Source organism: Macrobrachium rosenbergii, chromosome 53 (assembly GCF_040412425.1).
Source record: "Macrobrachium rosenbergii isolate ZJJX-2024 chromosome 53, ASM4041242v1, whole genome shotgun sequence".
NCBI classification, from domain to species: Eukaryota; Metazoa; Arthropoda; class Malacostraca; order Decapoda; family Palaemonidae; genus Macrobrachium; species Macrobrachium rosenbergii.
Genome location: NC_089793.1, coordinates 25730324 through 25752661, shown reverse-complemented (window position 1 = coordinate 25752661; position 22338 = coordinate 25730324). Strand labels below are relative to the sequence as shown.

Sequence of the window (22338 nt, the reverse complement as noted above, 5' to 3'; positions counted from 1 at the left end):
TTAGACATGAAATGAATGACGCAATGTGCGAGGGAGGATTCGACGTGCTGTGAAGAAGCTTAAATGTTGTCAGTTTTCTGCCCAGTGGGGTCTTCAAGATTCAGTTAAAATGTGAATGTGTCAGTGTACAACGCGGTATTTTTTCCAAAACCAGCCACCTTTTACTGGAGAGGCCTTTATGCTGAAAAAATATACATACAACATACATACATATGTATACATACATACAAGTGCATATAAAAGGACAAAAAAGCATCAGTGCACATACCGTTTGTGCAATGTAAGAAAACGACAGATGCATATGCACATACATAATTTACATACACATTTCAACTGCTAAAAATACATTACGAGAGTATAATAAATACATGAGCATAGTATATTTCAATATTTATTATTCCATTAGAGTTTATACGAGATCAATAGTGACACTTACCGCAAACACTCCGGCAAGTGTCGCAACTTATTCAAACTGTTTTACTTCATTCATCTGTTAATGTTTACAGTGACAACAATATCAAACTATATCTTTTTAGTCGGTTTACCGAGTAATTTACGTTTCAGGCGATATCGTCCAAAATAATATGAAAGAAAACAATACAAAAAAAAAAGCGTTACTTTTTATTTTTATTAAAGCACATTGTAAACAACTGGGAATAATCTGTCGGTATACACCGCAAATGGATTCCAAAAATAGTTACGTTCGTGTAAACATTAGAGAGAGAGAGAGAGAGAGAGAGAGAGAGAGAGAGAGAGAGAGAGAGAACCGCTGCCATTCTTGGTGTGTGGTCACACCTCGATCAATAACATCAAAATCGACAAAATACCAATACTCTTACAATTACCAATTACCAAATAAGCGATTATACGTGAAAATATAGCTGTCTATTCATCTATTTTCATCTTTACTCCCTGCAGGCATACTGATAACTGAGCAGAAAATAAATCCTCTATTTACACACACATACATGTATACATACATACATATACATATATACAGTATGTATATATATATGTATGTATGTATGTATGTATGTATGTATGTATGTATATATATATATATATATATATATATATATATATATATATATATATATATATATATATATATATATAGTCTCACATAACCCACACCGCGCTGGGTGCCTACCCATTCAAATGCTGAACAAACCCACCGTTACTATCTTTGCTGATTATAAAACCTGCAGTGTACCATTCACAGCCTTCCCCCTTTTAGTCCGCCTAAGAAATCGAAGAAAAAAAAATAAAAAATAATAATATAAAAATAAAATATATAATAATAATAATACACCTAAAAATGTACACATGTGGACATGTGTGGGAGCACACGTGGAATACTTGAAATTCCTCTCCCGTGACGTCCTTCCGTGGCACGATTCAATTCACCTGCAAAAGGACCTTCACATACCTACCTACCTCTCTCTCTCTCTCTCTCTCTCTCTCTGGAGAGCCTCGACCTCCCACGACGTCCATGCTATAAGCCGAGATGAATGATCGCTCCCACCCGAAATGTCAACTGGAGGGAACAGGTGAGGAACAAAGGACTGAGGAGCCTCCCCTACCCAAGTACCTCGTCTTAAAACCTGTCCCATCAAAAGGTCTATAGTGACAGAACAACGAAACATTTTGGGCACTTGCAGGCGAATGAACAGTTTCAAGAGATATTCAGTTCTAAGTATGAGAGAAATAAAATTTAAGCACGACAAAAAAAATTTAAATACGACACAAACGAAATTTAAGTTCGACAGAAATGAAATTTACGTACGACAGATGTGAAATTGACTTAATCACGAAAGAAATGAGATTTAAGCACATCAGAAATGAAATTTAAATACAACAGATAAGAAATTCAAGTACGACAGAAATGAAATTTCAGTACGACAGAAAATAAATTCAAGTTTGACAATAATGACATTTCTATACGACATAAAAGAAATTCAAGTATGACAGTAATGAAATTGAAGTTCGACATACATGAAATTTAAGTACGGCGTAAATGAAATTTAATTACGACAGAAATGAAATTTAAGTACGACAGAAACGAAGTTTAAGTACGAAAGAAAAGAAATTCAAGCACGACAGAAATGAAATTTAAGTACGGCGAAAATGAAATTGAAGTTCGACGTAAATGAAATTTAAGACATAAATGAAATTTAAGTACGACAGAAATTAAATTTATTTAAGTACGACGGAAGCGAAATTTAAGTACGACAAAAAAGGAATTTAAGTACAGCAGAAATGAAATTTAAGTAGGGCAGAAATGAAAGCGAAGATATGACTGACTCTAGCAGAAAGAGAAAACGCTTCTGTAGTAATAATAGTGACGCTGCGTTCTCTTGCATTCTCGCTTAAGTTCCTCTTAAGAATATAAAATATAGGTTCCTAAATTTTACGATTATGTGCACGATAAGATTCGACGTACAGCCTTACAATACCCATTTCGCAAATGCAAACACATTAAATTAAATTAAAGAAAATCTGATTCAAGACTCGTAGAGATGAAGTAGACCTGCCCTCGTGTGACGAAATCAGGAAGTTAACTAGAAATCGCAGTTACTAGTGAAGGTGAAACACCCATACGTACACACTGTATGTAAGTGTGTGTGTGTGTGTGTGTATATATATATATATATATATATATATATATATATATATATATATATATATATATATATATATATATATTATAATCTATCTTTAGTATGAGGACAAGAAACAGGTAATAATCCTGAATAAAATTCCCCCCATAGTTAAAAAGGATAAACGCTTCCCACTGACAATACTCTGTACATATGTTTGGAAATGGAAACATGGTTCAACAGGTGACTTCCTTTCCCGCTTACAAATCGTATAAAAACAAACTTCATTTTTTCAACCTTCATTTTAATTTGGTTTGGACATAGGTACTAACCGTCCTGGCAATGATATGTAAACTGTTTGCCTCTTAAATGTTTTGAAAAACAAAACATGCAGACATAGAGTACATATTCACACAACAAATGTCAGGTATTTCACAAATACCTAACTGTGTAAGATTGTGTAGCTCACTGTGTAAATAATAAATAAATAAATAAATATATATATATATATATATATATATATATATATATATATATATATATATATATATATATATATATATATATATATATATATATATATATATATATATATATATATATATATATATATAGAGAGAGAGAGAGAGAGAGAGAGAGAGAGAGAGAGAGAGAGAGAGAGTGTTTCGCATTACAGCTACACTGCTTTGATTCTGGTAGTGGCAATGTCTTTGTTTCAGCTTCTCTCTCTCTCTCTCTCTCTCTCTCTCCTCTCTCTTGGGGAGATGCCAGTGATAAGGGCATCCCGATGAAGCCGCAGCGGCGGAGATCTCCCTTCCGCCCCTCATCATTAGAAGCTGCCAATTACCTGGAAGTGGTCACGCCCCGTGTTCGTAATTGCCAATGAAAAGGAGGAGGAGGAGGAGGAGGAGGAACAGAAGGAGGGGGGAGAGGGATAGGGAGAGGGAGAGGGAGAGGGAGAGGAGGAGGAGGAGGAGGAGGAGGAGGAGGAGGAGGAGGAGGAGGAGGAGGAGGAGGAGGAGGAGGAGGAGGGGGCGTTGCACGGATCTCGTGAGAAGAAAAGAGAAGACAAGACTTTGGACTGGAAAAGCCCACCCATTCAGAATTCGCATCCTGTAATGGCCTTCTTGTCCTTAACACTCAGTGTACTTCTCTTGGCTTTAATAAGAATTCCGCTCCCGAGAGAGAGAGACTTTAATACATTACTCACGACTTTTCTCACCCATGAAACGCAAATCCCGAACTATGACACCCACACCAATCAGCTGATGTGACCTAATGAGCGGGGGAAGATGGATTGGTGCCAGGTCTGAAGACCAGTCTTGCGAAATATCGACCCTTCAGTCACGGCCCATTCAATACAATCTCTCTCTCTCTCTCTCTCTCTCTCTCTCTCTCTCTCTCTCTCTCTCTCTCAAGACCAAAACTGTGCGTTGTATTTCGCTTCTTCTTTTACGCTTACTTTTACATTATCTTTTACCTAACCTTAGCATGACGAAATGTAAGGCAAGCCTAGAAAATTGGCGACCACCTAAAAACTGCAACTAAACCTAACTGACAAACAAGGGAGAATTACCCTCTCGTAAACAGTTTGTGCTCTTAACGGTGCTTGAGCAAAACGGCAGCACGCACGCTCAAGCAAAAATGGTCGAGTCTTTTAATGGCAAACCTCGCAGGCGGTGGTGCTCGGCAGAAAGCACAAGAAAAGGCTTGGTGTAACCTGTGCGCTACGGTAATTGGTCGGTTGGGGTTTTATAGTTTACGGCTCAGTAACCGCTAACGAAAGGCAATTTACCGTTAAACCGTAACCGAGAAGAAAATAAGGAGAGATACTTTGGTCCCTGTGATGTAATTTAGAGTATTTTCGTTATTCCTAAAATTTCCTTATGATTTCATTTCAAATTATCGTAATTCTTTGACATTTTGTCCGGCATTTATCACGAACTCTGAAATGTGATAAACCAGGACCAAACAAACTCTACAATTGTAGATACTGGCATAGAGGCAGAGAGCGATATCGTATTGAAAATAATACTGAATACTGGGAACCGTATAATTTTAATAAGAGGGGAAGACAGGGAGAGAGAGAGTAAGAGAGAGAATGCTATACAATTACCACAAATTCTTCCACTTGGACATCTGTCTAATAATAATAATAATAATAATAATAATAATAATAATAATAATAATAATAATAATAGTCTCATCCTACTTCCTGGAAATATTCTACATTTACTTATCATTACGTAACTTTGAACAAAAACCAACAAGGATCCAAAGATTACATAAACACATGGCAAGAGAGAGAGAGAGAGAGAGAGAGAGAGAGAGAGAGAGAGAGAGAGAGAGAGGAGTTTCCGTTTGCATGAAAACCAACAATAGCTCACTGATAAAAACTTCCGACGCGTAACACTCGAAAATTATCACAAGGCAGGACCCAGCGAGACTCATGGGACTATATCAACCAGGCGCAACTAACCGACCGGCAGCAACTGCCTTGCACGGTTCATTCCAACACCAGGAATGGCGGTGAATAAATTCAAATCCCCCTTGCGTTTTGGAAATGCATCAAAAACGTTAAAATTCACTACAGTTTCAAGACCAACTGGTATCTTAACATTTGTAACCTTTTATTGCATCATACAGTAATCACCTGAAGAGGAGACCAGTTGGTCTTGAAACTAGTGAAATTTAGTTTTTAATGTATTTTCAAAACACAACAGGATTTCAATGTATTCTTACAGCACAACGAGTGTGCATATTATATCTATTATGGGGGTGAATTTTGTCTATTTGTAATACATTAAAACGGTCTCCACGGAGTGGAGCGGCTTGAGTGACGTATATGCGCAGAGGCTGTTCCACTGTTCGGGTACGGCCTGAGTGACTTACAGTAGGTGCACAGAGGCTGTTCCACTGTCCGACTAACCTTGCCTTAAACGGCTTCCAACAATAGTCGCCCGAGTGCACCACGCACTAAGAACACCACCACCCTCCATAAAACCAGGGCCTCACAAACGGGGCGGCTTGAGTTGTACCCATACACCACCCTGGGCCTCAAATAGGACCCAACAGTCGGCCATTCATCAACCTCCAAAAAGATTCCCCGGAGATCTTCTTTCAGTGCCTTCTAGAGAAGCCTTCGCTTAGCTTTGCCATCTTCCTTCCCATGAGATGAGATATCATTATGTCTCTCGAATTAATCGATGACAGATTCTTTCAAGATTAAAAACAGTTTTCTTGCAGTCAATTACTACGTCCTTGTAACTTCAGTTTAGGAATGATTTCAAACGACCCCCCAAACTAATTTTTTTGTGAATGCAGTATACCAAAAATACTAAAACAATTCCAAATAAAAGCCCTCTCAAAAAGCGGGCGCGCGCACTCTCTCTGTCTCTCAACAGAATAATCGTGCTCAAATACAGCAATTCTCCAAAAGAGAGCAAAGTTCACACAAACTTCAGGTATTAAGCGACAATGAACGGGATTAGGTGTTGTGCCGAAGGAAATAATAGCTGGAAGAAAATGGAATCTTCAGGGGAGGAGGAGGAGGAGGAGGGGAGGAGGAGGAGGAGGAGGAGGAGGAGGAGGGAGGAGGAGGAGGAGAGAGAGAGAGAGAGAGAGAGAGAGAGAGAGAGAGAGAGAGAGAGAGAGAGAGAGACATTTTCTGGTATCAAGGAAACTATTCCTTTTTATAACCGTTCTTTTTTAATTTTAGCAAATCTCGGCGAGCCAACGTGATATGTTTTTCCATCTGACAAGTGATATCAACTTCAGATTTTCATTTCTACAAAGTTCAGTAAAAAGGTGACAGGAATACTGTTTCCAAAACAAAAACCATAAAGCATTTCTCTGCCTTCTAAGAAGCAACCCTCTCAATTTCTTAGCCAAAACGCATTTTTATAAAACTAGAAAAAAAAGATTATACTTTCTTATGAGACAATCAGTACGTCATTTTACAGATTTAAGTAAAAACAATTATTGCAAACGATTTCCCATTACAGACGATGCCCCAACATGGTTCTACGATCTGTGAATAAAGAACAGTGGGCTATTTGCCAACGTAGAACTCCTGGCTCATCTTTAACCTATAAATCCTTATGGGGACGGGCAAACTAATGAACTGACGTCGGCCGGATGTTGAATGACGCTAGAAAGAGTGGAGAAAAGAAAAGAAGTGACTTAACCAAAAGGAAACAACAACAGTTTTAGAAGAATGGAAGATTACAGAATCCGGGAAAATGGGAAGGGGGATTAAAACATCTGCTGATATACACAGAGGGCATTTGGGAAATGTTCTGGCAGATGTTATGAGGATTCTTGAAGGAGGAGGAGGAGGAGGAGGAGGAAAAGGGGGGGAACCCATTTCTTTCGTTGAACAGAACAGTGGCCGAAATATTACCTGTTAAAAAAACAAGTAAAAAATGCGCCGAAGTTTCTTCGCCGCAATCGAGTTTTCAGTGCACAGTATAATCAAGGCCACCGAAAATAGATATATCGTTCGGTGGTCTCGGTACAATGCTGTATGACCCGCGGCCCATGAAACTTTCAGCCACGCCCGGTGGTGGCCTGTACTATATCGTTGGGAGATGCTCGATTATGGCTAACTTTAACCTTAAATAAAATAAAAACAACTGAGGCTAGAGGGCTGCAATTTGGTATGTTTGATGACTGGAGGGTGGATGATCAACATACCAATTTGCAGCCCTCTAGCCTCTGTAGTTTTTGTTTTTAAGATCTGTGGGCGGACGGACAGACAAAGCCGGCACAATAGTTTTCCTTTACAGAAAATAAAAAAAAAACTATCTACCTTCCTGAAGAAAGTATCAACAAAAGAAATAAAACCAAGGTATATGGTAAAAAGAAAAAAAAGAACTGCAGTAGATTCAATCTTCGCAAAAACGAAAAGTTAAAAAAGCGGGGAAAAAAAGGTTCCCCAAACACGCGAGCAAAATTCCAAGCAAGAATGCTTCAGCCAATTCCAACCTTCAGTGCTTGGATGAAGAAAAGAATTACAGAAATTCGGTTACATAAGTGATCGAGATATAATTCTCACATATACAACATTTCCAAGGCAAGAGTGAAGTAATATGAATACACAATGTATGTTTACTGAGATTTATCAGTGGAGCCCTAAAATATAAATACTCACGGCAACGATTTACAAAACAATTTTGTATAACACACAAGTACAGAGGCAAAAGTTTTGGCACCAAACAGAACTCGCATTCGGCATGGCATGAAATTCCTTTGCATTAATCCTAAAAATGCTGTTCCATTGAATTAGCTCCAACAATCATCAAACACTTGATTTCTTTGAGGACAATGAACCCTGCGGGAACTGTTTTGATTTTAATATGCAATGCACATAAATCGCAAGGGATTTTTTTTACCTGGAAACTGGCGTACTCAACAAGTACCATCTGTGATATTTTCGCGTGTTTTGGCAACTACACTAAGGGAGTTTTACAAAGCTAGCTATGATAAAGACTGATTGCTTTATAGTCACTAAAACTGGCGACGCAATGATGAAAAGGGCTGTAAAGCACATAAAAAGATAAATGCTCATCCGGACAAACAAAAACTACGGTTAGTCACTAATCAGTAACTCCACTGAGATTCCGTTGTTTCAAAAGGGACGACAGAGAGAGAGAGAGAGAGAGAGAATTAAACCATACCCTCAGACACCACATCACGTGTTGGAACACAGGACGCAAGATCAAAATACCAATGACGAGGAACAACGCAGAACGAAATAAGAGTAAGTAAAGTGTGGAACTGAAAAGTGTGGAATTCCGAGAACGCATCGACGGGCTCCACAAGAAGAACGTTAACGAGGTAACAAATTCTCGAAAATAAAACCAATCCCAGGAACAGAGATAAAGAGATAACATCAATCAGAGAGGTAGGTACCGCACCGCTCAAACACTTCCCCGCATCTGCATATAAAGCATCGCATTTTAATCGTCTTGAAAAGCTCTGGCATGGATTGATACACCCATTTGTATTTTAATGAAGCATTCTAAAGTACTCGAGGCAGACAATGAAAAATACGAAGTGCAGACATTGGGTATTACTATTTTATTCGGCGGCTATCTCAGTACTGATTCACAGATAATTTCCTACGCATCTTTTATAAGATTTTGAATATAGAATTTAAGCCAAAGGCCAAGCGCTGGGACCAATGAGGTCATTCATCCCTGAAAGGGGAAACTGACAGTAAGAAGGTTTGAAAGGTGTAACAGGAGGACACCTTGCAGTTACACTATGCAACAGTTGTTAGGAGAGGGTGGAAGGTCAGATGGAAGAAAGGGAATATGAACGGAGTAACAGTAAAGGGAATGAAAGAGGTTGCAGCTAGCGGCCGAAGGGATCCTACAAAGAACCTCAAGTGATGCCTACAGTGTAACACGTCAGGTGCACTGGCGACACTGACACCCTAAGGGGAATACATCTTTTATATTCAACTGCTACATCTGTAATTTGACTTACATCATTCGACTTCTTGTATACCTTAACCATATTACTAATAAGGCAGCATGAAAATTCCTCATTTCCGATCTAACAATAACTACAATAATTATAAATTGCAACACACAAACAAAAACTGAAAGGAATGAGCATCCTATAAAAATGAATCTTGTTTTGGCGACAATTGATATCGCAATTATCAATCCAGCACCATATTCTCTCTCTCTCTCTCTGTTTTTCTGCCATGGGTGTAACAACCGGTTTACCTGTGAAACGGACATTCCATGTAAATAAAACATGAAAACATACAATGAATAGCCTAACAAAGGCAAAATGGTGGCCCTTTGTACCGGTACCTAATTATCAGTAACATCTGAACAAAATACTCTGTCATAAAATTACATTATTCTCTCTTAGGTAATCCTCTGCAACATTGTAATATGACGCCTTTCTTAGCGTGATGATAAACAGGTTGCATGTGCAAATGCTCAATGTTTAAACGCTTGGAATTACAGAAAATATAAAATAAAACCGAGATGGCTTCGTACTCCTACCTGACTCTTGGATGCTTACAAACAATATCGTAATGTATGTAACTGTAAACATGATCTGTCATTTCAATATTCATCTCAGATACCTCGTCTCCTCAAGATAATTTCGAAGCTTACTACTCCTGTCTAACTCTTGAACACTTCCATGTACACATGTATACATGATCTATCACTTCAATATACATCTTGCGTATTGCAGTCTCCTGAAGGTAATTCTGTAGCATTCATCATTTAATTTTGTCCACAATACTGCCCACAAATTTCTACAGAACCAGACTAAAAACTGCACGCTAAGGAAATCACAAAAAGAATGAATAATAATCAAGCGAAAGATAATTCATTATAAAATCAAAATTCATCGAAAGGGTAAGACTACGTAATGGCTTTTCTAACAGGTTGTTTGAATGAGTCACTATAACTAACACGCAAACTTAATAGTTCTTGCTATAATACTTATGACGAAGAGGCAGTCGACATGAACTGCGTTTAGTCTACATGACAGAAGGCTCCTGAGCTACATTATTATTATTATTATTATGGAAGAACACTTAAAATTGCTATACTGTTGTCTTCAAGGCAATGGATAACCTCAATACTGTGAAACAATAGTTTCAGGAAATAATCAATAATTAACCTTACTTTCCTAACATTCCTTCTTGAAGGGTACTTTTATCAGTTTCATATGTGGACTCCTCTTAATTTTATTTTTTCATAGGCGGACTCCCCTTCACTTTATTTTTTCATAAGAGGGATCCTCTTAATTTTATTTTTTCATAGGACTCCTCTTAATTTTATTTTTTCATAGGCGGACTCCTCTTGACACTATTTTTCATGTGTGGACTCCTCTTAATTTTATTTATTAATAGGCGGACTCCTCTAGACACTAATTTTCATATGTGGACTACTCTTAATTTTATTTTTTCATAGGCGGACTCCTCTTAATTTTATTTTTTCTTAAGCGGACTCTTCTTAATTTTATTTTTTCATAAGCGGACTCCTCTCAATTTTATTTTTCCATAAGCGGACTCCTCTTCATTTTATTTTCCATAAGCAGACTCCTCTTCACTTTATTTTTTTTCACAGGCGAACTCCTCTTAATTTTATTTTTGTCATTTTTGATACCGAAAGGATCTTTATTTCGTCCTTATATGCAGAAACTTTCGCCCACATCCGAACCGCCGAAAGGTCCACAGCATCAACTCCAGAAAACAAAGTTTCTCAATCACTTCCAGGCTGCTGCAACGCCAGTGTATGTTAAAAGTCAATCAATCAATCAATTTCCCCGGATGAAGCGACAACCGGAACCGAATCATTACCAACCATCTAATTAAGCGAAAGAGAATAAATGTTGGGAATCAATGAGTTACCCATTTTAACTTCCCGTCATGTTCTCGTAACTCATTAAAACTACCATCCCTCCCACACCACAATCTCCCCCCCTCCTCACCCCACTTCCTTCCCATTACCAAATAAAAACGATTTCCGATAATTAGGTCCACAGCGCAAGCAGAATGGTTTGCACGCACGCCGCATTATTTTATCAATAATGGATAATTCCTCTTTATTTTTCTAGTTACTTCTTTATTCTCACACACGGTCGTATCTCGGGCGATATCGGGTAAAATATTTCTTTCCATTATGCATACGATACGTTAGTTGTTATCATGATAATGATACATTAGTTTTTATCATGAAGTCAATATATTTCTTTATCAAAGACCTACCATGTTCGGTCGTTGCTAAATGAATACCATTTCGTACTGGTTATAAATGACTTCCATTAGGCTGATTTTCTCTGAAGTTCACTGACTTACAATGAAAGCAATTTAATAGGAATGTCATGCTCTAATTACTACATGAATTCAATCTTCCGTTACGAATTCAACGGAGCTGCCATGTACAAAGCAACTGCGATTTATATTGCTGTTGTTCAATTCATGACGAATAATTCTACTAATAAAGAAAAATTTCCTACACTAACTTCACAACTTTTCGTATGAATTCCACGTGAAATTGCTTTCCCTTGAAATGACAATTTCTTCCTGCAATACTCAACCACTCTTTCAGCAGCTCTGGTAACAACATCATGAGTCTTACAACGTATTATTCTATCAATATTGCAAACGCATCAGTTTCCCGAACTTTCTGTGCCTTTTCACAATGTATAACGACTCTCGTTTTCCTCTGCGTCGTGTTCCCAATTTATTGTAATATTTCATTGTAATTTTTCGTAATTAACTTTTTTCTTTTTAATTTGCGTATCCGTTTGATATTTAATTCTATGCCTGCAATCTCATCACCCTGGTTCCGAAACTACCAATACTGTTTTTAATAGTCTGTTTGCATATATTATTCCCCCACGATAATTCCAATAACAGTACCCCTCCATGAAGAACGGAATATCCGCTGAGCGTAATATAATATTCATCTCGCCAATTTCTGTTTGTTCAAATCCTCGTTACACATTTCCCCATTTGGCAAAATGATCAAAATCTGACGTTAATATTTCCTCCTCAATTCGTACCATTCTTATAATGCTCATTTATGCCATTTACTCGTAGAATACTACACCACCAGCTCCATTGTTCTAGATTCCACTTATTTCTACCTATCCTACTAGACTGGCATTCACTGCGACTCCTAATTTCACACTCATAATTTCGAGATGTCAACATAATTATTCATACCTAAGTAAGCCCTGACAAATGGGAGAACCCTGGTGCAGCCCATTATTAAACAATTACTATTCTCTCCTCTTTGCACGTGGGAGGAGGAGGAGGAGGAGGACCCTAGCAAGGAGGAGACAAAGACGCAGGAGGAAATTCTGCAAATATTTTCTAGGAACTGCAGGCTCGCTCCGCCTTTCTCCAGAACCTATACTACTTTGGTGTTTTGTGTGTGTGTGAGTGTGAGGGGGGGAGAGGGACGGCTGAATATCACGTTGGGTTTAAAGATCTTTATCTTATAATTTATGTTCACCCTTATTCAAACATACAAGAACTTGTCGTATATGTTTATGTGCATACGCGTGTTAACGGGTTCTTTGTGAACGAGGGTATAAATTGTCCGTGCATTCTTCTCTATTACTGTGAATAAACGGGAGCCGAGTGCATAAAATGCTCCACATACATTCTTTAAAAAGAACACGAAATGTGCGTATATACGAGTTTGTGCGTGTGTATAAGCACGCAATATAGCCATGTGGTCCAACTCCTCCCTCCCCCCCTCTTTTTTTTTTTTTATTCCGGGACTGTTACAATCCATTTGCCAGATGCAACAAAATTTCACGCGCCACTAAATTGCCAAGTGATATTCCATTCTGCCTTCGAGTTTCAATTCCCACTTCGGCCGTCAGCGCTCGATGTGTGCCGGTATTTCATTATACTAACAGTGCATACGAATGCACCGTTAAAACCTAAATGGCGAATTCTTATTCACTTTGAAAAATAAAGGAAAAGAGAATGACTGTTTGCTCTTTGTAAAACGACTGGGGAATTTTTGTTTTTTGTTTTTCTATGCGACGCCCGTGAAACGTCAACAATTGTTCTTTTCCATTTTAAGGAAACGAGGAAAATATTCTTACTCACTGAGAAGGGAAGTGTTATTCGAGAATGCTCGTATTCATATCTTGTCGCTCTCTGTATAGTGAACAACTGATTATGGCTGTCAGTTAGTTATTTAGCATCTAAAACTGCCGGTGTCGGTTTGAAAATGGCGAATAAGAGTTTTATCCCGTTCACTGAGTGTTGAGTAAAGGTTCTCATTTATTTTGGGAAACAATAAACAATTCTCTTTTTTCATTTTCTGTTAATATTTTCCCGAATTATTTTACTCCGATGTGAATAGTGAACAAACTTACTAATAAATAGGACATCGAGAAGACCAGAAAACATATGTTCTCTTTACACCATCGTTTCGGGGGTCCCTTTCCATCATCAGGGCCACAACAAAATTAATTTTAATGTAGCCCTGATGGTCGGAAGGGATTCACGAAACGTTGGTGTAACTAAAAAGAAGATACGATTTCCGGTCTTGTCGCTGTCATGGTTATTACTGATTCATTATTCACATCGGAACAAAGCCATTCAGAAAAATATTAATAAAAAAAAGAGAATTGTTTACTGTTAATTGGTTCCCAAAATAAATGAGAACCTTTATTCAACACTTCCGGTATTTGAGATGCTAGATGACTGACACTCACAATCAATTGTTCCCTATTCAGAGAGGGACAAAATATTAATAAAAGCATTCTCGAATAACACTTATATAACCACAAAATCATCGTAAATCATATCGGAGGAACAACTAGAATTCCAAAACAACTAAGTATTTCTTGTCTAATATTTACGAAAGATATGTATACATATACATACATATATACACAGGCCTATATATACATACAGACACACATACACGCATTTCTCTAAATGACCGGAGTCACGAAACAGTATTTTACAAATCTTCATAACTGAAAATTCTAGCAATAAAACAAAAAGAACGTAAGGGAAGCTGTCTGGCTTGGAACGTCCCCAGTAATGGGGAATTTTGAAGTGACACTGCCTGGGGATTTTCCATTTGCAAGACGGCAGCATTCTCTCGTCATATCGCAGAATGTAGAATTCTCAATTCAAACTGAAAGATATAACAAAGTAATTCGCACTCCCAAACTTATGTTGGGTGAAATCTAATTCGCAAAACTCCAAAGCAGCGAATCTTTCCTGAATAAATTGATGATGGGAGAATGCAAAGCATTAGAAAGATCTTTCATTAACAAAGCAGTAATTATAATCTGGAATTATTATCCAAAAATGAAAGCTCTGAAAACTGTACCAAAAACGAAAGCACTAAAGGTAGCACCGTCAATTCTCAATTAGAAAAAGACACTGTAACTGTAACTAAGTGAGAGAGAACTTTGGGAATTCTAGAACATTATTAAACTTAGCAACGTGAATTCTCAATCAAAAAAAGACAATTTAATTGTAATTAACACTGTAATTGTAACTAAGTGAGAACCGGGAGAATTCTGAATCATTAAACTTAGCACCGTGAATTCTTAATCAGGAAACGACACTGGCTAATTCTCACTCATAAAATATCGTTCATGGTATAATTTCAATTCACAAATTCAAATAACAAAAGCACAAAGCATAAACGCTGAATTCCAAGTGTTAAAAAGATACCATGGTTTTTCAATCATATAATTTACAGTATGGTGAAATTTTCAGTAATATGACGCAAAATGTGTATTTCAGAGAGAGAGAGAGAGAGAGAGAGAGAGAGAGAGAGAGAGAGAGAGAGAGAAACGAAGTCAATTTCCGGTAACGAGACAACAAAACGTGCATTTCAGAGAAGATCCCAACCATAAGACAGAGAGAGAGAGAGAGAGAGAGGAGAGAGAGAGAGAGAGAGAGAGAGAGAGAGAGAGAATGTCCAGCAAAAGAGGAAAGTACGTGGAAAAATACATATGTTCACCGCATGTCTTTCTTTACTCAGCAAAGAATCATGTAAACTGTACATGAACATGAGAGAGAGAGAGAGAGAGAGAGAGAGAGAGAGAGAGAGAGAGAGAGAGAGAGAGAGAGAGAGAGAGAGAGAGAGTTTTACATAATTCAATCTGTCTCACACGCCTAGCAACGGACTGAGGTCCAAGCGATGCCTACTCGTACGGTATTCAGCCTCAGGGATGTTGTCATCACTTTCAAAAGACACTATACCCCAAGGCCTAAGGCCCTTCTTATATGCCCCGTGAATGCGACTGTTTGACGCCAAGACCAAAACCTCTTGCTTTGTAACGGGCATACGTCTAGTGGAATGCCCATGGATTAAGAATAAAACTTTTAAAAACTACACACACACACACACATATATATATAAATATAAATACATAAAGTCAGATATTAAACACAATTCGTACTCACCAGTTTCCAAGGTTCCAACACCTCGCTCGAAGCCTCTAGAGTCGTAATCCGACTGAAACGAGAAGAAAATAAGGTTTAATAATGACTGACCTGCGTCGGTTCCAACAAACAAACATATATATATATATATATATATATATATATATATATATATATATATATATAAAATTTACAGTGCCATATTTACATCACACCCGCAACATTAACCGCCTCATCATACAGCGAAAGAGAAGGTTCAAAAGCAACACATTGAGCCCCTGTATATACATTACTCCAACACTATCTAATTATCGCTCCTCTTCCTCCTCCTCCTAGCATTTTCGAATTATACACTTTAGAACAAAAAACCGTTTCCCATTCTTTACATGTGGCCAAACCATCTTTCAAAACCATCTTTCAATTACACATCCAAACATACAAAGGTACTATAAACATCAAGACACCGAATAATCTAAAAAAAAAGAAAAGTATTAAAAAACAGAATACAATAAAGTGCAATACTGGAGTCACACCATGCATGAAATATGAACAACAAATAATCAACGAAAAGTCGAAATTTTTTTTTTTTTTTTTTTTTACGGTCAAAAAATTCCGTATCAACACACGCCAGCAGCACATCCCAGTGTTTTCCAAACAACAAATTCCCTTTGAACGTAAACGCAAAGAGAATAAAATAACGCAGTTAACCACACAAGTCATCCAAGCGTGTATGAGGGTAATGCTCTCTCTCTCTCTCTCTCTCTCTCTCTCTCTCTCTCTCTCTCTCTGTGTAAGCTCACAGAGGCATGACTGACATTCGACGAACCGATGGGAAAGGGGATTCAATATTCTACGCCTTATACAGAGGTATAGTATAACCTCCCTCACTTCCTTCTGCCAATTTATTTTTTATTATTTATTTACTGACTTATTAGCATAATAAATGATGTCACAAAATAATAATAGTCATCGAAGTCCAAATTAAAACATTTGGAAACATTTCATGCATTTGTTCGCGAGAGACTTAAGTTCGTGACTGGAGACTGAGACTGTACAAGGCATCAGACATTCCACAAGGGCGATTAACTGAAGTTCTGTCAACCCCCAATTGAACAGAACAGAATATAGAATTTAGGCCAAAGGCCAAGCGCTGGGACCTATGAGGTCATACAGCACTAAAAGGGAAACTGACAGTCAGTAACGAAAGTCTGACAGGGGTAAAAGGAGGAAAACCTCGCTGTTGCACTAGGAAATCATTTTTAAAGAGGGTAGAAAGTCAAACAGAAGAAAGAGAACATGAACGGAGGTTCAGTAAAAGAAATGAGAGAGGTTGCAGCTAAAGGGGCCGAAGGGGCGCTGCAAAGATCCTTAAATAATGCCTACAGTTCACCACGTGAGGTGAACTGACAGCAATAACCCCCTACGGGAACCCCCAACTGATCCCTAATCCCTTTCCTGCCGAGAGCAAACAGATTGGCAGCACCAATATGCAATAAATGTGCCTCGCTGTCTAACTTCTCAGTTCCAGAGGTCTTTTATTCCTCACACCGTTGGACTGTGGAACAGCCTTCCTGAGGGTGTCGTGCAATTAGAACTTCAGAAGTTCAACCGAGGATGCAATTCATTACTACCCTATTACAATTCTCCTTGTATTTTATCAATTTAATTACATTTTTATTTTAATTATTAATTTGTTAATTTATCTGTTTTTCAAATATCTGATCTCTTTCTGTACTCTCCAGTACGTTCTGTTACTTCTTTCGAATGAACGCCATATTCTTTGGAAGCTTGAATTTCAAGTCAATGGCCCTTTTGTGGCTTGTTCCATGAATAGGGTTCATCTTCTGAATAATAATAATAAATAATAATAATAATAATAATAATAATAATAATAATAATAATAATAATAATAATAATAATGGAAAGACTTTTTATATTTGTCAAGAGAGTCTGAGTCAACTTCTGACTTAATCAACAACAACGCCCACGTGAGAATCATATGCTGCCGCTGTATCTTCACAGCATGACTGCCGGATTCTTTGAAGTTACCATCTGGCGTTCCAACGCCAAAGGTCGCATATCGTTAAGTAAGCCACTCTGTCATCAGTCAGCAGATAACAGAGAGAGAGAGAGAGAGAGAGAGAGAGAGAGAGAGAGAGAGAGAGAGAGAGAGAAAATCTCTCTTCCCTTCATGTTAATAACAAAGGAATAACATATAAAACGAGAGAGAGAGAGAGAGAGAGAGAGAGAGAGAGAGAGAGAGAGAGAGAGAGAGAGAGAGAGAGAGAGACTTTCTCCCTTCTCAAGTTAATAACAAAGGAATTGCATATAAACTTCTGAGAGAGAGAGAGAGAGAGAGAGAGAGAGAGAGAGAGAGAGAGAGAGAGAGAGAGAGAGAGCCTACCTACCTCTCTCTCTCTCCCTCCTGGTAATTAATGAAAAGGAATTGTGTAAGAAGTCTAAAATAAGAAATGAACTCTGCAAGAATGCCAGAAATGCTGTAGGCGACGGAAAAAAAGAGGAAAGTCCGAGCGAGCCACAAAAGTAAACGGTCGGAAGTTCTATTTCAGTTGCTGAAACTATTTCCAACTCTTAAGGAATACTGCCGCAGTTGGAAACTCTTACTACTGTCGGTTAGCGCGGGGAAAACTTCTTTTAACGGATAAAACAGGTCAACAAATGGACGGTATGGAATGGGATGGAATGCAGAGTTTAGGCCAAAGGCCAAGGGCTAGGACCTATGAGGTCATTCAGCGTTGGAAGCGAAATTGACAGTACATAGGTTTGAAAGGTGTATAACCGAAGGAAAACCTCACAGACGCACTATGAAACAATTGTTAGAAGATGGTGAATAGCAAGATGGAAGAAAGAGAATATGAACGGATGCATAGTAAAGGAAATGAAAGGGATTGCAACTAGAGGCCGAAGGGACGCTGTCAAGAACGTTTAGTAATGCCTACAGTGCACCCCGTGAGGTGCACTGACGGCACTACAACCTTCCCCCCTCCGGGAAAACAAATGTTTGGAAGAACGCAGACAAGGTGAAACAATAACTGAATATGTAAAAAAAAAATCTATAAGAAAGAGGATAAAACTCACAAAATAAAAAAATCTCATAGGCAGGAAGCACCATGAGTGTCTTCCTCTGTGTTTCTTGAAGATTCTTGCGAGTTTGTCGTCACCGAAAAGAGGGTCTGTTTACACTTACTCTTCCTGTACGACACTGCCTGCTTTTGGTTGCGTATGCTTTTCTGAGAGAGAGAGAGAGAGAGAGAGAGAGAGAGAGAGAGAGAGAGAGAGAGACTCTTAGAGTTAATAACAAAGGAACTGCTATAAAACTCTGGAGAGAGAGAATGAGAGAGAGAGAGAGAGAGAGAGAGAGAGAGAGAGAGAGAGAGAGAGAGAGAGAGAGAGAGACTCCCTTCTTCAAGTTAACAACAAAGGAACTGCATATAAAATCCTGAGAGAGAGAGAGAGAGAGAGAGAGAGAGAGAGAGAGAGAGAGAGAGAGAGAGAGAGAGAGAGAGAGAGAGACTGTCTTCCTAGATTTAGTAACAAAGGAGTTGCATACAGGATCATGAGAGAGAGAGAGAGAGAGAGAGAGAGAGAGAGAGAGAGAGAGAGAGAGAGAGAGAGAGAGAGAGAGAGAGAGAATTTCTATTTAACCAGACACAAGGTCGACTTGTCTCGATCCATTCAAACAAGCCAAGAGAAACTTCAGAATTATTCAACACCCGGACATGTGGCATAAGTTACACGATATCCTTTTGAAATATTCAAGATATCCTTTTAAGTATTTACTGACAACACAGAACATTCCCACAATCAAAAGGAAAGAGTACAATACGACACCGAAACAACTTTTCAGCGAACTGAACAAATTAATTCACTTGCTGAAACAGAATGTTTCCTCTGTGTATATGGTATTAAAGAAATCCTTTCGCGGAAGACGCCAACTTTCATTCAAATATTATTCAAATAGCAAAATAACACGATATAAACAATTATTCGTGGATATTATTAACTATAAAGAAAAGCTGTCAGGTAACACTATTTTGATCGCTGTAACGTATTATTATTTTAAAAAATAACGTATTAAGTATTACTGAAATGATAACGTAATAAGTATTATTTAAAAAATAACGTATTAAGTATTACTGAAATAATAACGTATTATTATTAAAATAATAACGTATTAAGTATTATTAAAAAGTAACGTATTAAGTATTAAAAAAATAACGTATTAAGTATTATTAAAAAAATAAGGTAAAAGTTCGCGTAAATGCGACTGCACAACTTTCACTCTAAACAAAGGAAGAAATACGCCCATTTATCAGTGAAAACGAACCAGCATCTGTAAAGGACGAGAATACAGATGGTAACACCTGTCATGCCATAAAAATTCGGAGTCTAACACGATAATAACTAAGAGACACTTGCAGTTCAAATGCAAGGAGAGGGAATTAATGCACCTGTATCTGAGCTTTAAACATAAAAATTTAAGTATACCGTAGTTGTAACCAGACCACTGAGCTGATCTTAGGGCTGGCCCGAAGGATCAGATTTATTTTACCTGGCTAAGAACCAATTGGTTACCTAGCAAAGGGACCTACAGCTCTTTATACATAAGTAATAAGATGAGAACTATAGAATACAGGCAAGTAACTTGCCTGTACTTGCCTGTACCGCATACTATCTAGTGAAACAACTGTAACGGGACAATGTGGGAATCAGACAGCATCACTTGCAACTCATCTCATACAAGGAGAGAAGTATGAGAGATAATTATCTCATACGAAGAGAGAAGTATGAGAGATCATTATCTCATACGAGGAGAGAAGTATGAGAGATAATTATCTCATACATAGAGAAAAGTATGAGAGATCATTATTTCATACAAGAAGAGAAGTATGAGAGATAATTACCTCATATAAGAAGAGAAGTATGAGAGATAATAAGCAACAGAGGTAAGTAAAACACTTGTAATGCACATCAAACGCTCGCCGGATCTGAGAAAGTGATATTTCAACATAAGCTGCAAAGATACGTTGATGCTGCGTGAAACCATTTACAATCACCTGTCGATTAGGCAGAGAGAGAGAGAGAGAGAGAGAGAGAGAGAGAGAGAGAGAGAGAGAGAGAGAGAGAGAGAGAGAGAGAGAGAGAGAGAGAGAGAGAGAGAATTTTTTCCGTCACAATTACCAAGGCCTTGGTACCGAAAATTTTATTTATCTATTATTCAAAATATAATTCAATTAAAAATTATACTCAGAGAGAGAGAGAGAGAGAGAGAGAGAGAGAGAGAGAGAGAGAGAGAGAGAGAGAGAGAGAGAGAGAGAGAGAGGAGTACAGTACACCGAAATAATACATATGTTCCTTTACTTAGCAAAATATCATGGACGCTATACTTAAATATGAGAGAGAGAGAGAGAGAGAGAGAGAGAGAGAGAGAGAGAGAGAGAGAGAGAGAGAGAGAGAGAGAGAGAGAGAGAGAGAGAGCTGATCGCCTCTTGTTATGCAAATGTAATACTGCTATACACGCTATAGGCTATGCCTATTGCTTCTTACTTTCTATCCCTATTATTCTCCATCCTACACATCAGCATCAAACATCCTCCCTAAACCCCCTACCCAGACTCCAAGCCCTCCCCCTCTCCCATCAATCCCCCGAAGGATTTGTTTCTCCTGAGCTCTCGTGATACCAATTTCATTCCGGACGATGATGAAACTGATGAATTATACAAGAGGCGTAAAGTCACGTCGATATGTTATCATTACAAACTTAAAGAATCGCTTGCGAAAATCCTCCGCTATTCTTTTAAAGAGAGAGAGAGAGAGAGAGAGAGAGAGAGAGAGAGAGAGAGAGAGAGAGAGAGAGAGAGAGAGACTGTCTAGTAAAAGAGGAGAGTACACCAAAATTATACAGTGCGTAATAATATTTTCATTATATGTTCCTTATACAGTACTTGGCAAAGATTTAGATAAAAATAATATAAAAATGAGAGAGAGAGAGAGAGAGAGAGAGAGAGAGAGAGAGAGAGAGAGAGAGAGAGAGAGAGAGAGAGAGAGAGAGAGAGAATGTCCAATAAAAGAGGATAATACTCCAAAATAGTATATATTATGTCCCTTGTAATTACCCAAGAATTACGTAAACTGTACAGAGAGAGAGAGAGAGAGAGAGAGAGAGAGAGAGAGAGAGAGAGAGAGAGAGAGAGAGAGAGAGAGAGGAGAACGTATCTGGAGACCTGCCAGGGTCCTTGGTTTTAATGACATATTAAGCAGTATCTCGGATCTTTTACGCCTTCGTAAGCATCACGTCATGTATATATAATGAAGAATAATCATTTCAGGAAGGCGGGAGGGACGTTGGCATACTTTTTTTCAGGGGGAGGGAGAGGGGGGGAGGGGGGAACGACATTCAAGACAGGATGAAGGGGAAGCAGATAGCACGTGACAATAAATAAAAAAGATTAATCTTAACAGACTGAGGCACGCATACACAATATCAACACACAAAGATAATAAATATTCACAGGTAGCAAACATCAAATAAAAGTCAGACATTCCTGGGCGGAAGAAGGAAGGAATATAGAATTTATGACAAAGGCCAAGCTGTAAGGCAAACTGACAATACGAAGGTCTGAAAGGTGTAACAGAAATAAAACCTCGCAGTTGCACTATGTTAGAGACAGTGGAGAGTCAGATGAAAGAGAGACAATATGAACAGAGGTATAGTAAAAGGAATGAAAAAGGTTGCAGCTAGGGCCCGCAGTGACGCTGCAAACAACCTGAAGTAATGCCTACAGTGCACCATGTGAG

General features: G+C 38.2%; 1 long non-coding RNA gene across 5 annotated transcripts in view; it reads right to left on the bottom strand.

Annotated features, from left to right (window-relative positions):
* Positions 1-22338, bottom strand: part of LOC136834366 (uncharacterized) — a 459431-nt gene that overhangs the window by 215856 nt on the left and 221237 nt on the right. For all 5 annotated transcript variants that reach the window (XR_010851767.1, XR_010851768.1, XR_010851764.1 and 2 more), the window contains exon 3: positions 15541-15592. This is a non-coding gene — a long non-coding RNA (uncharacterized lncRNA). The remainder of the gene's footprint in view (positions 1-15540; positions 15593-22338) is intronic.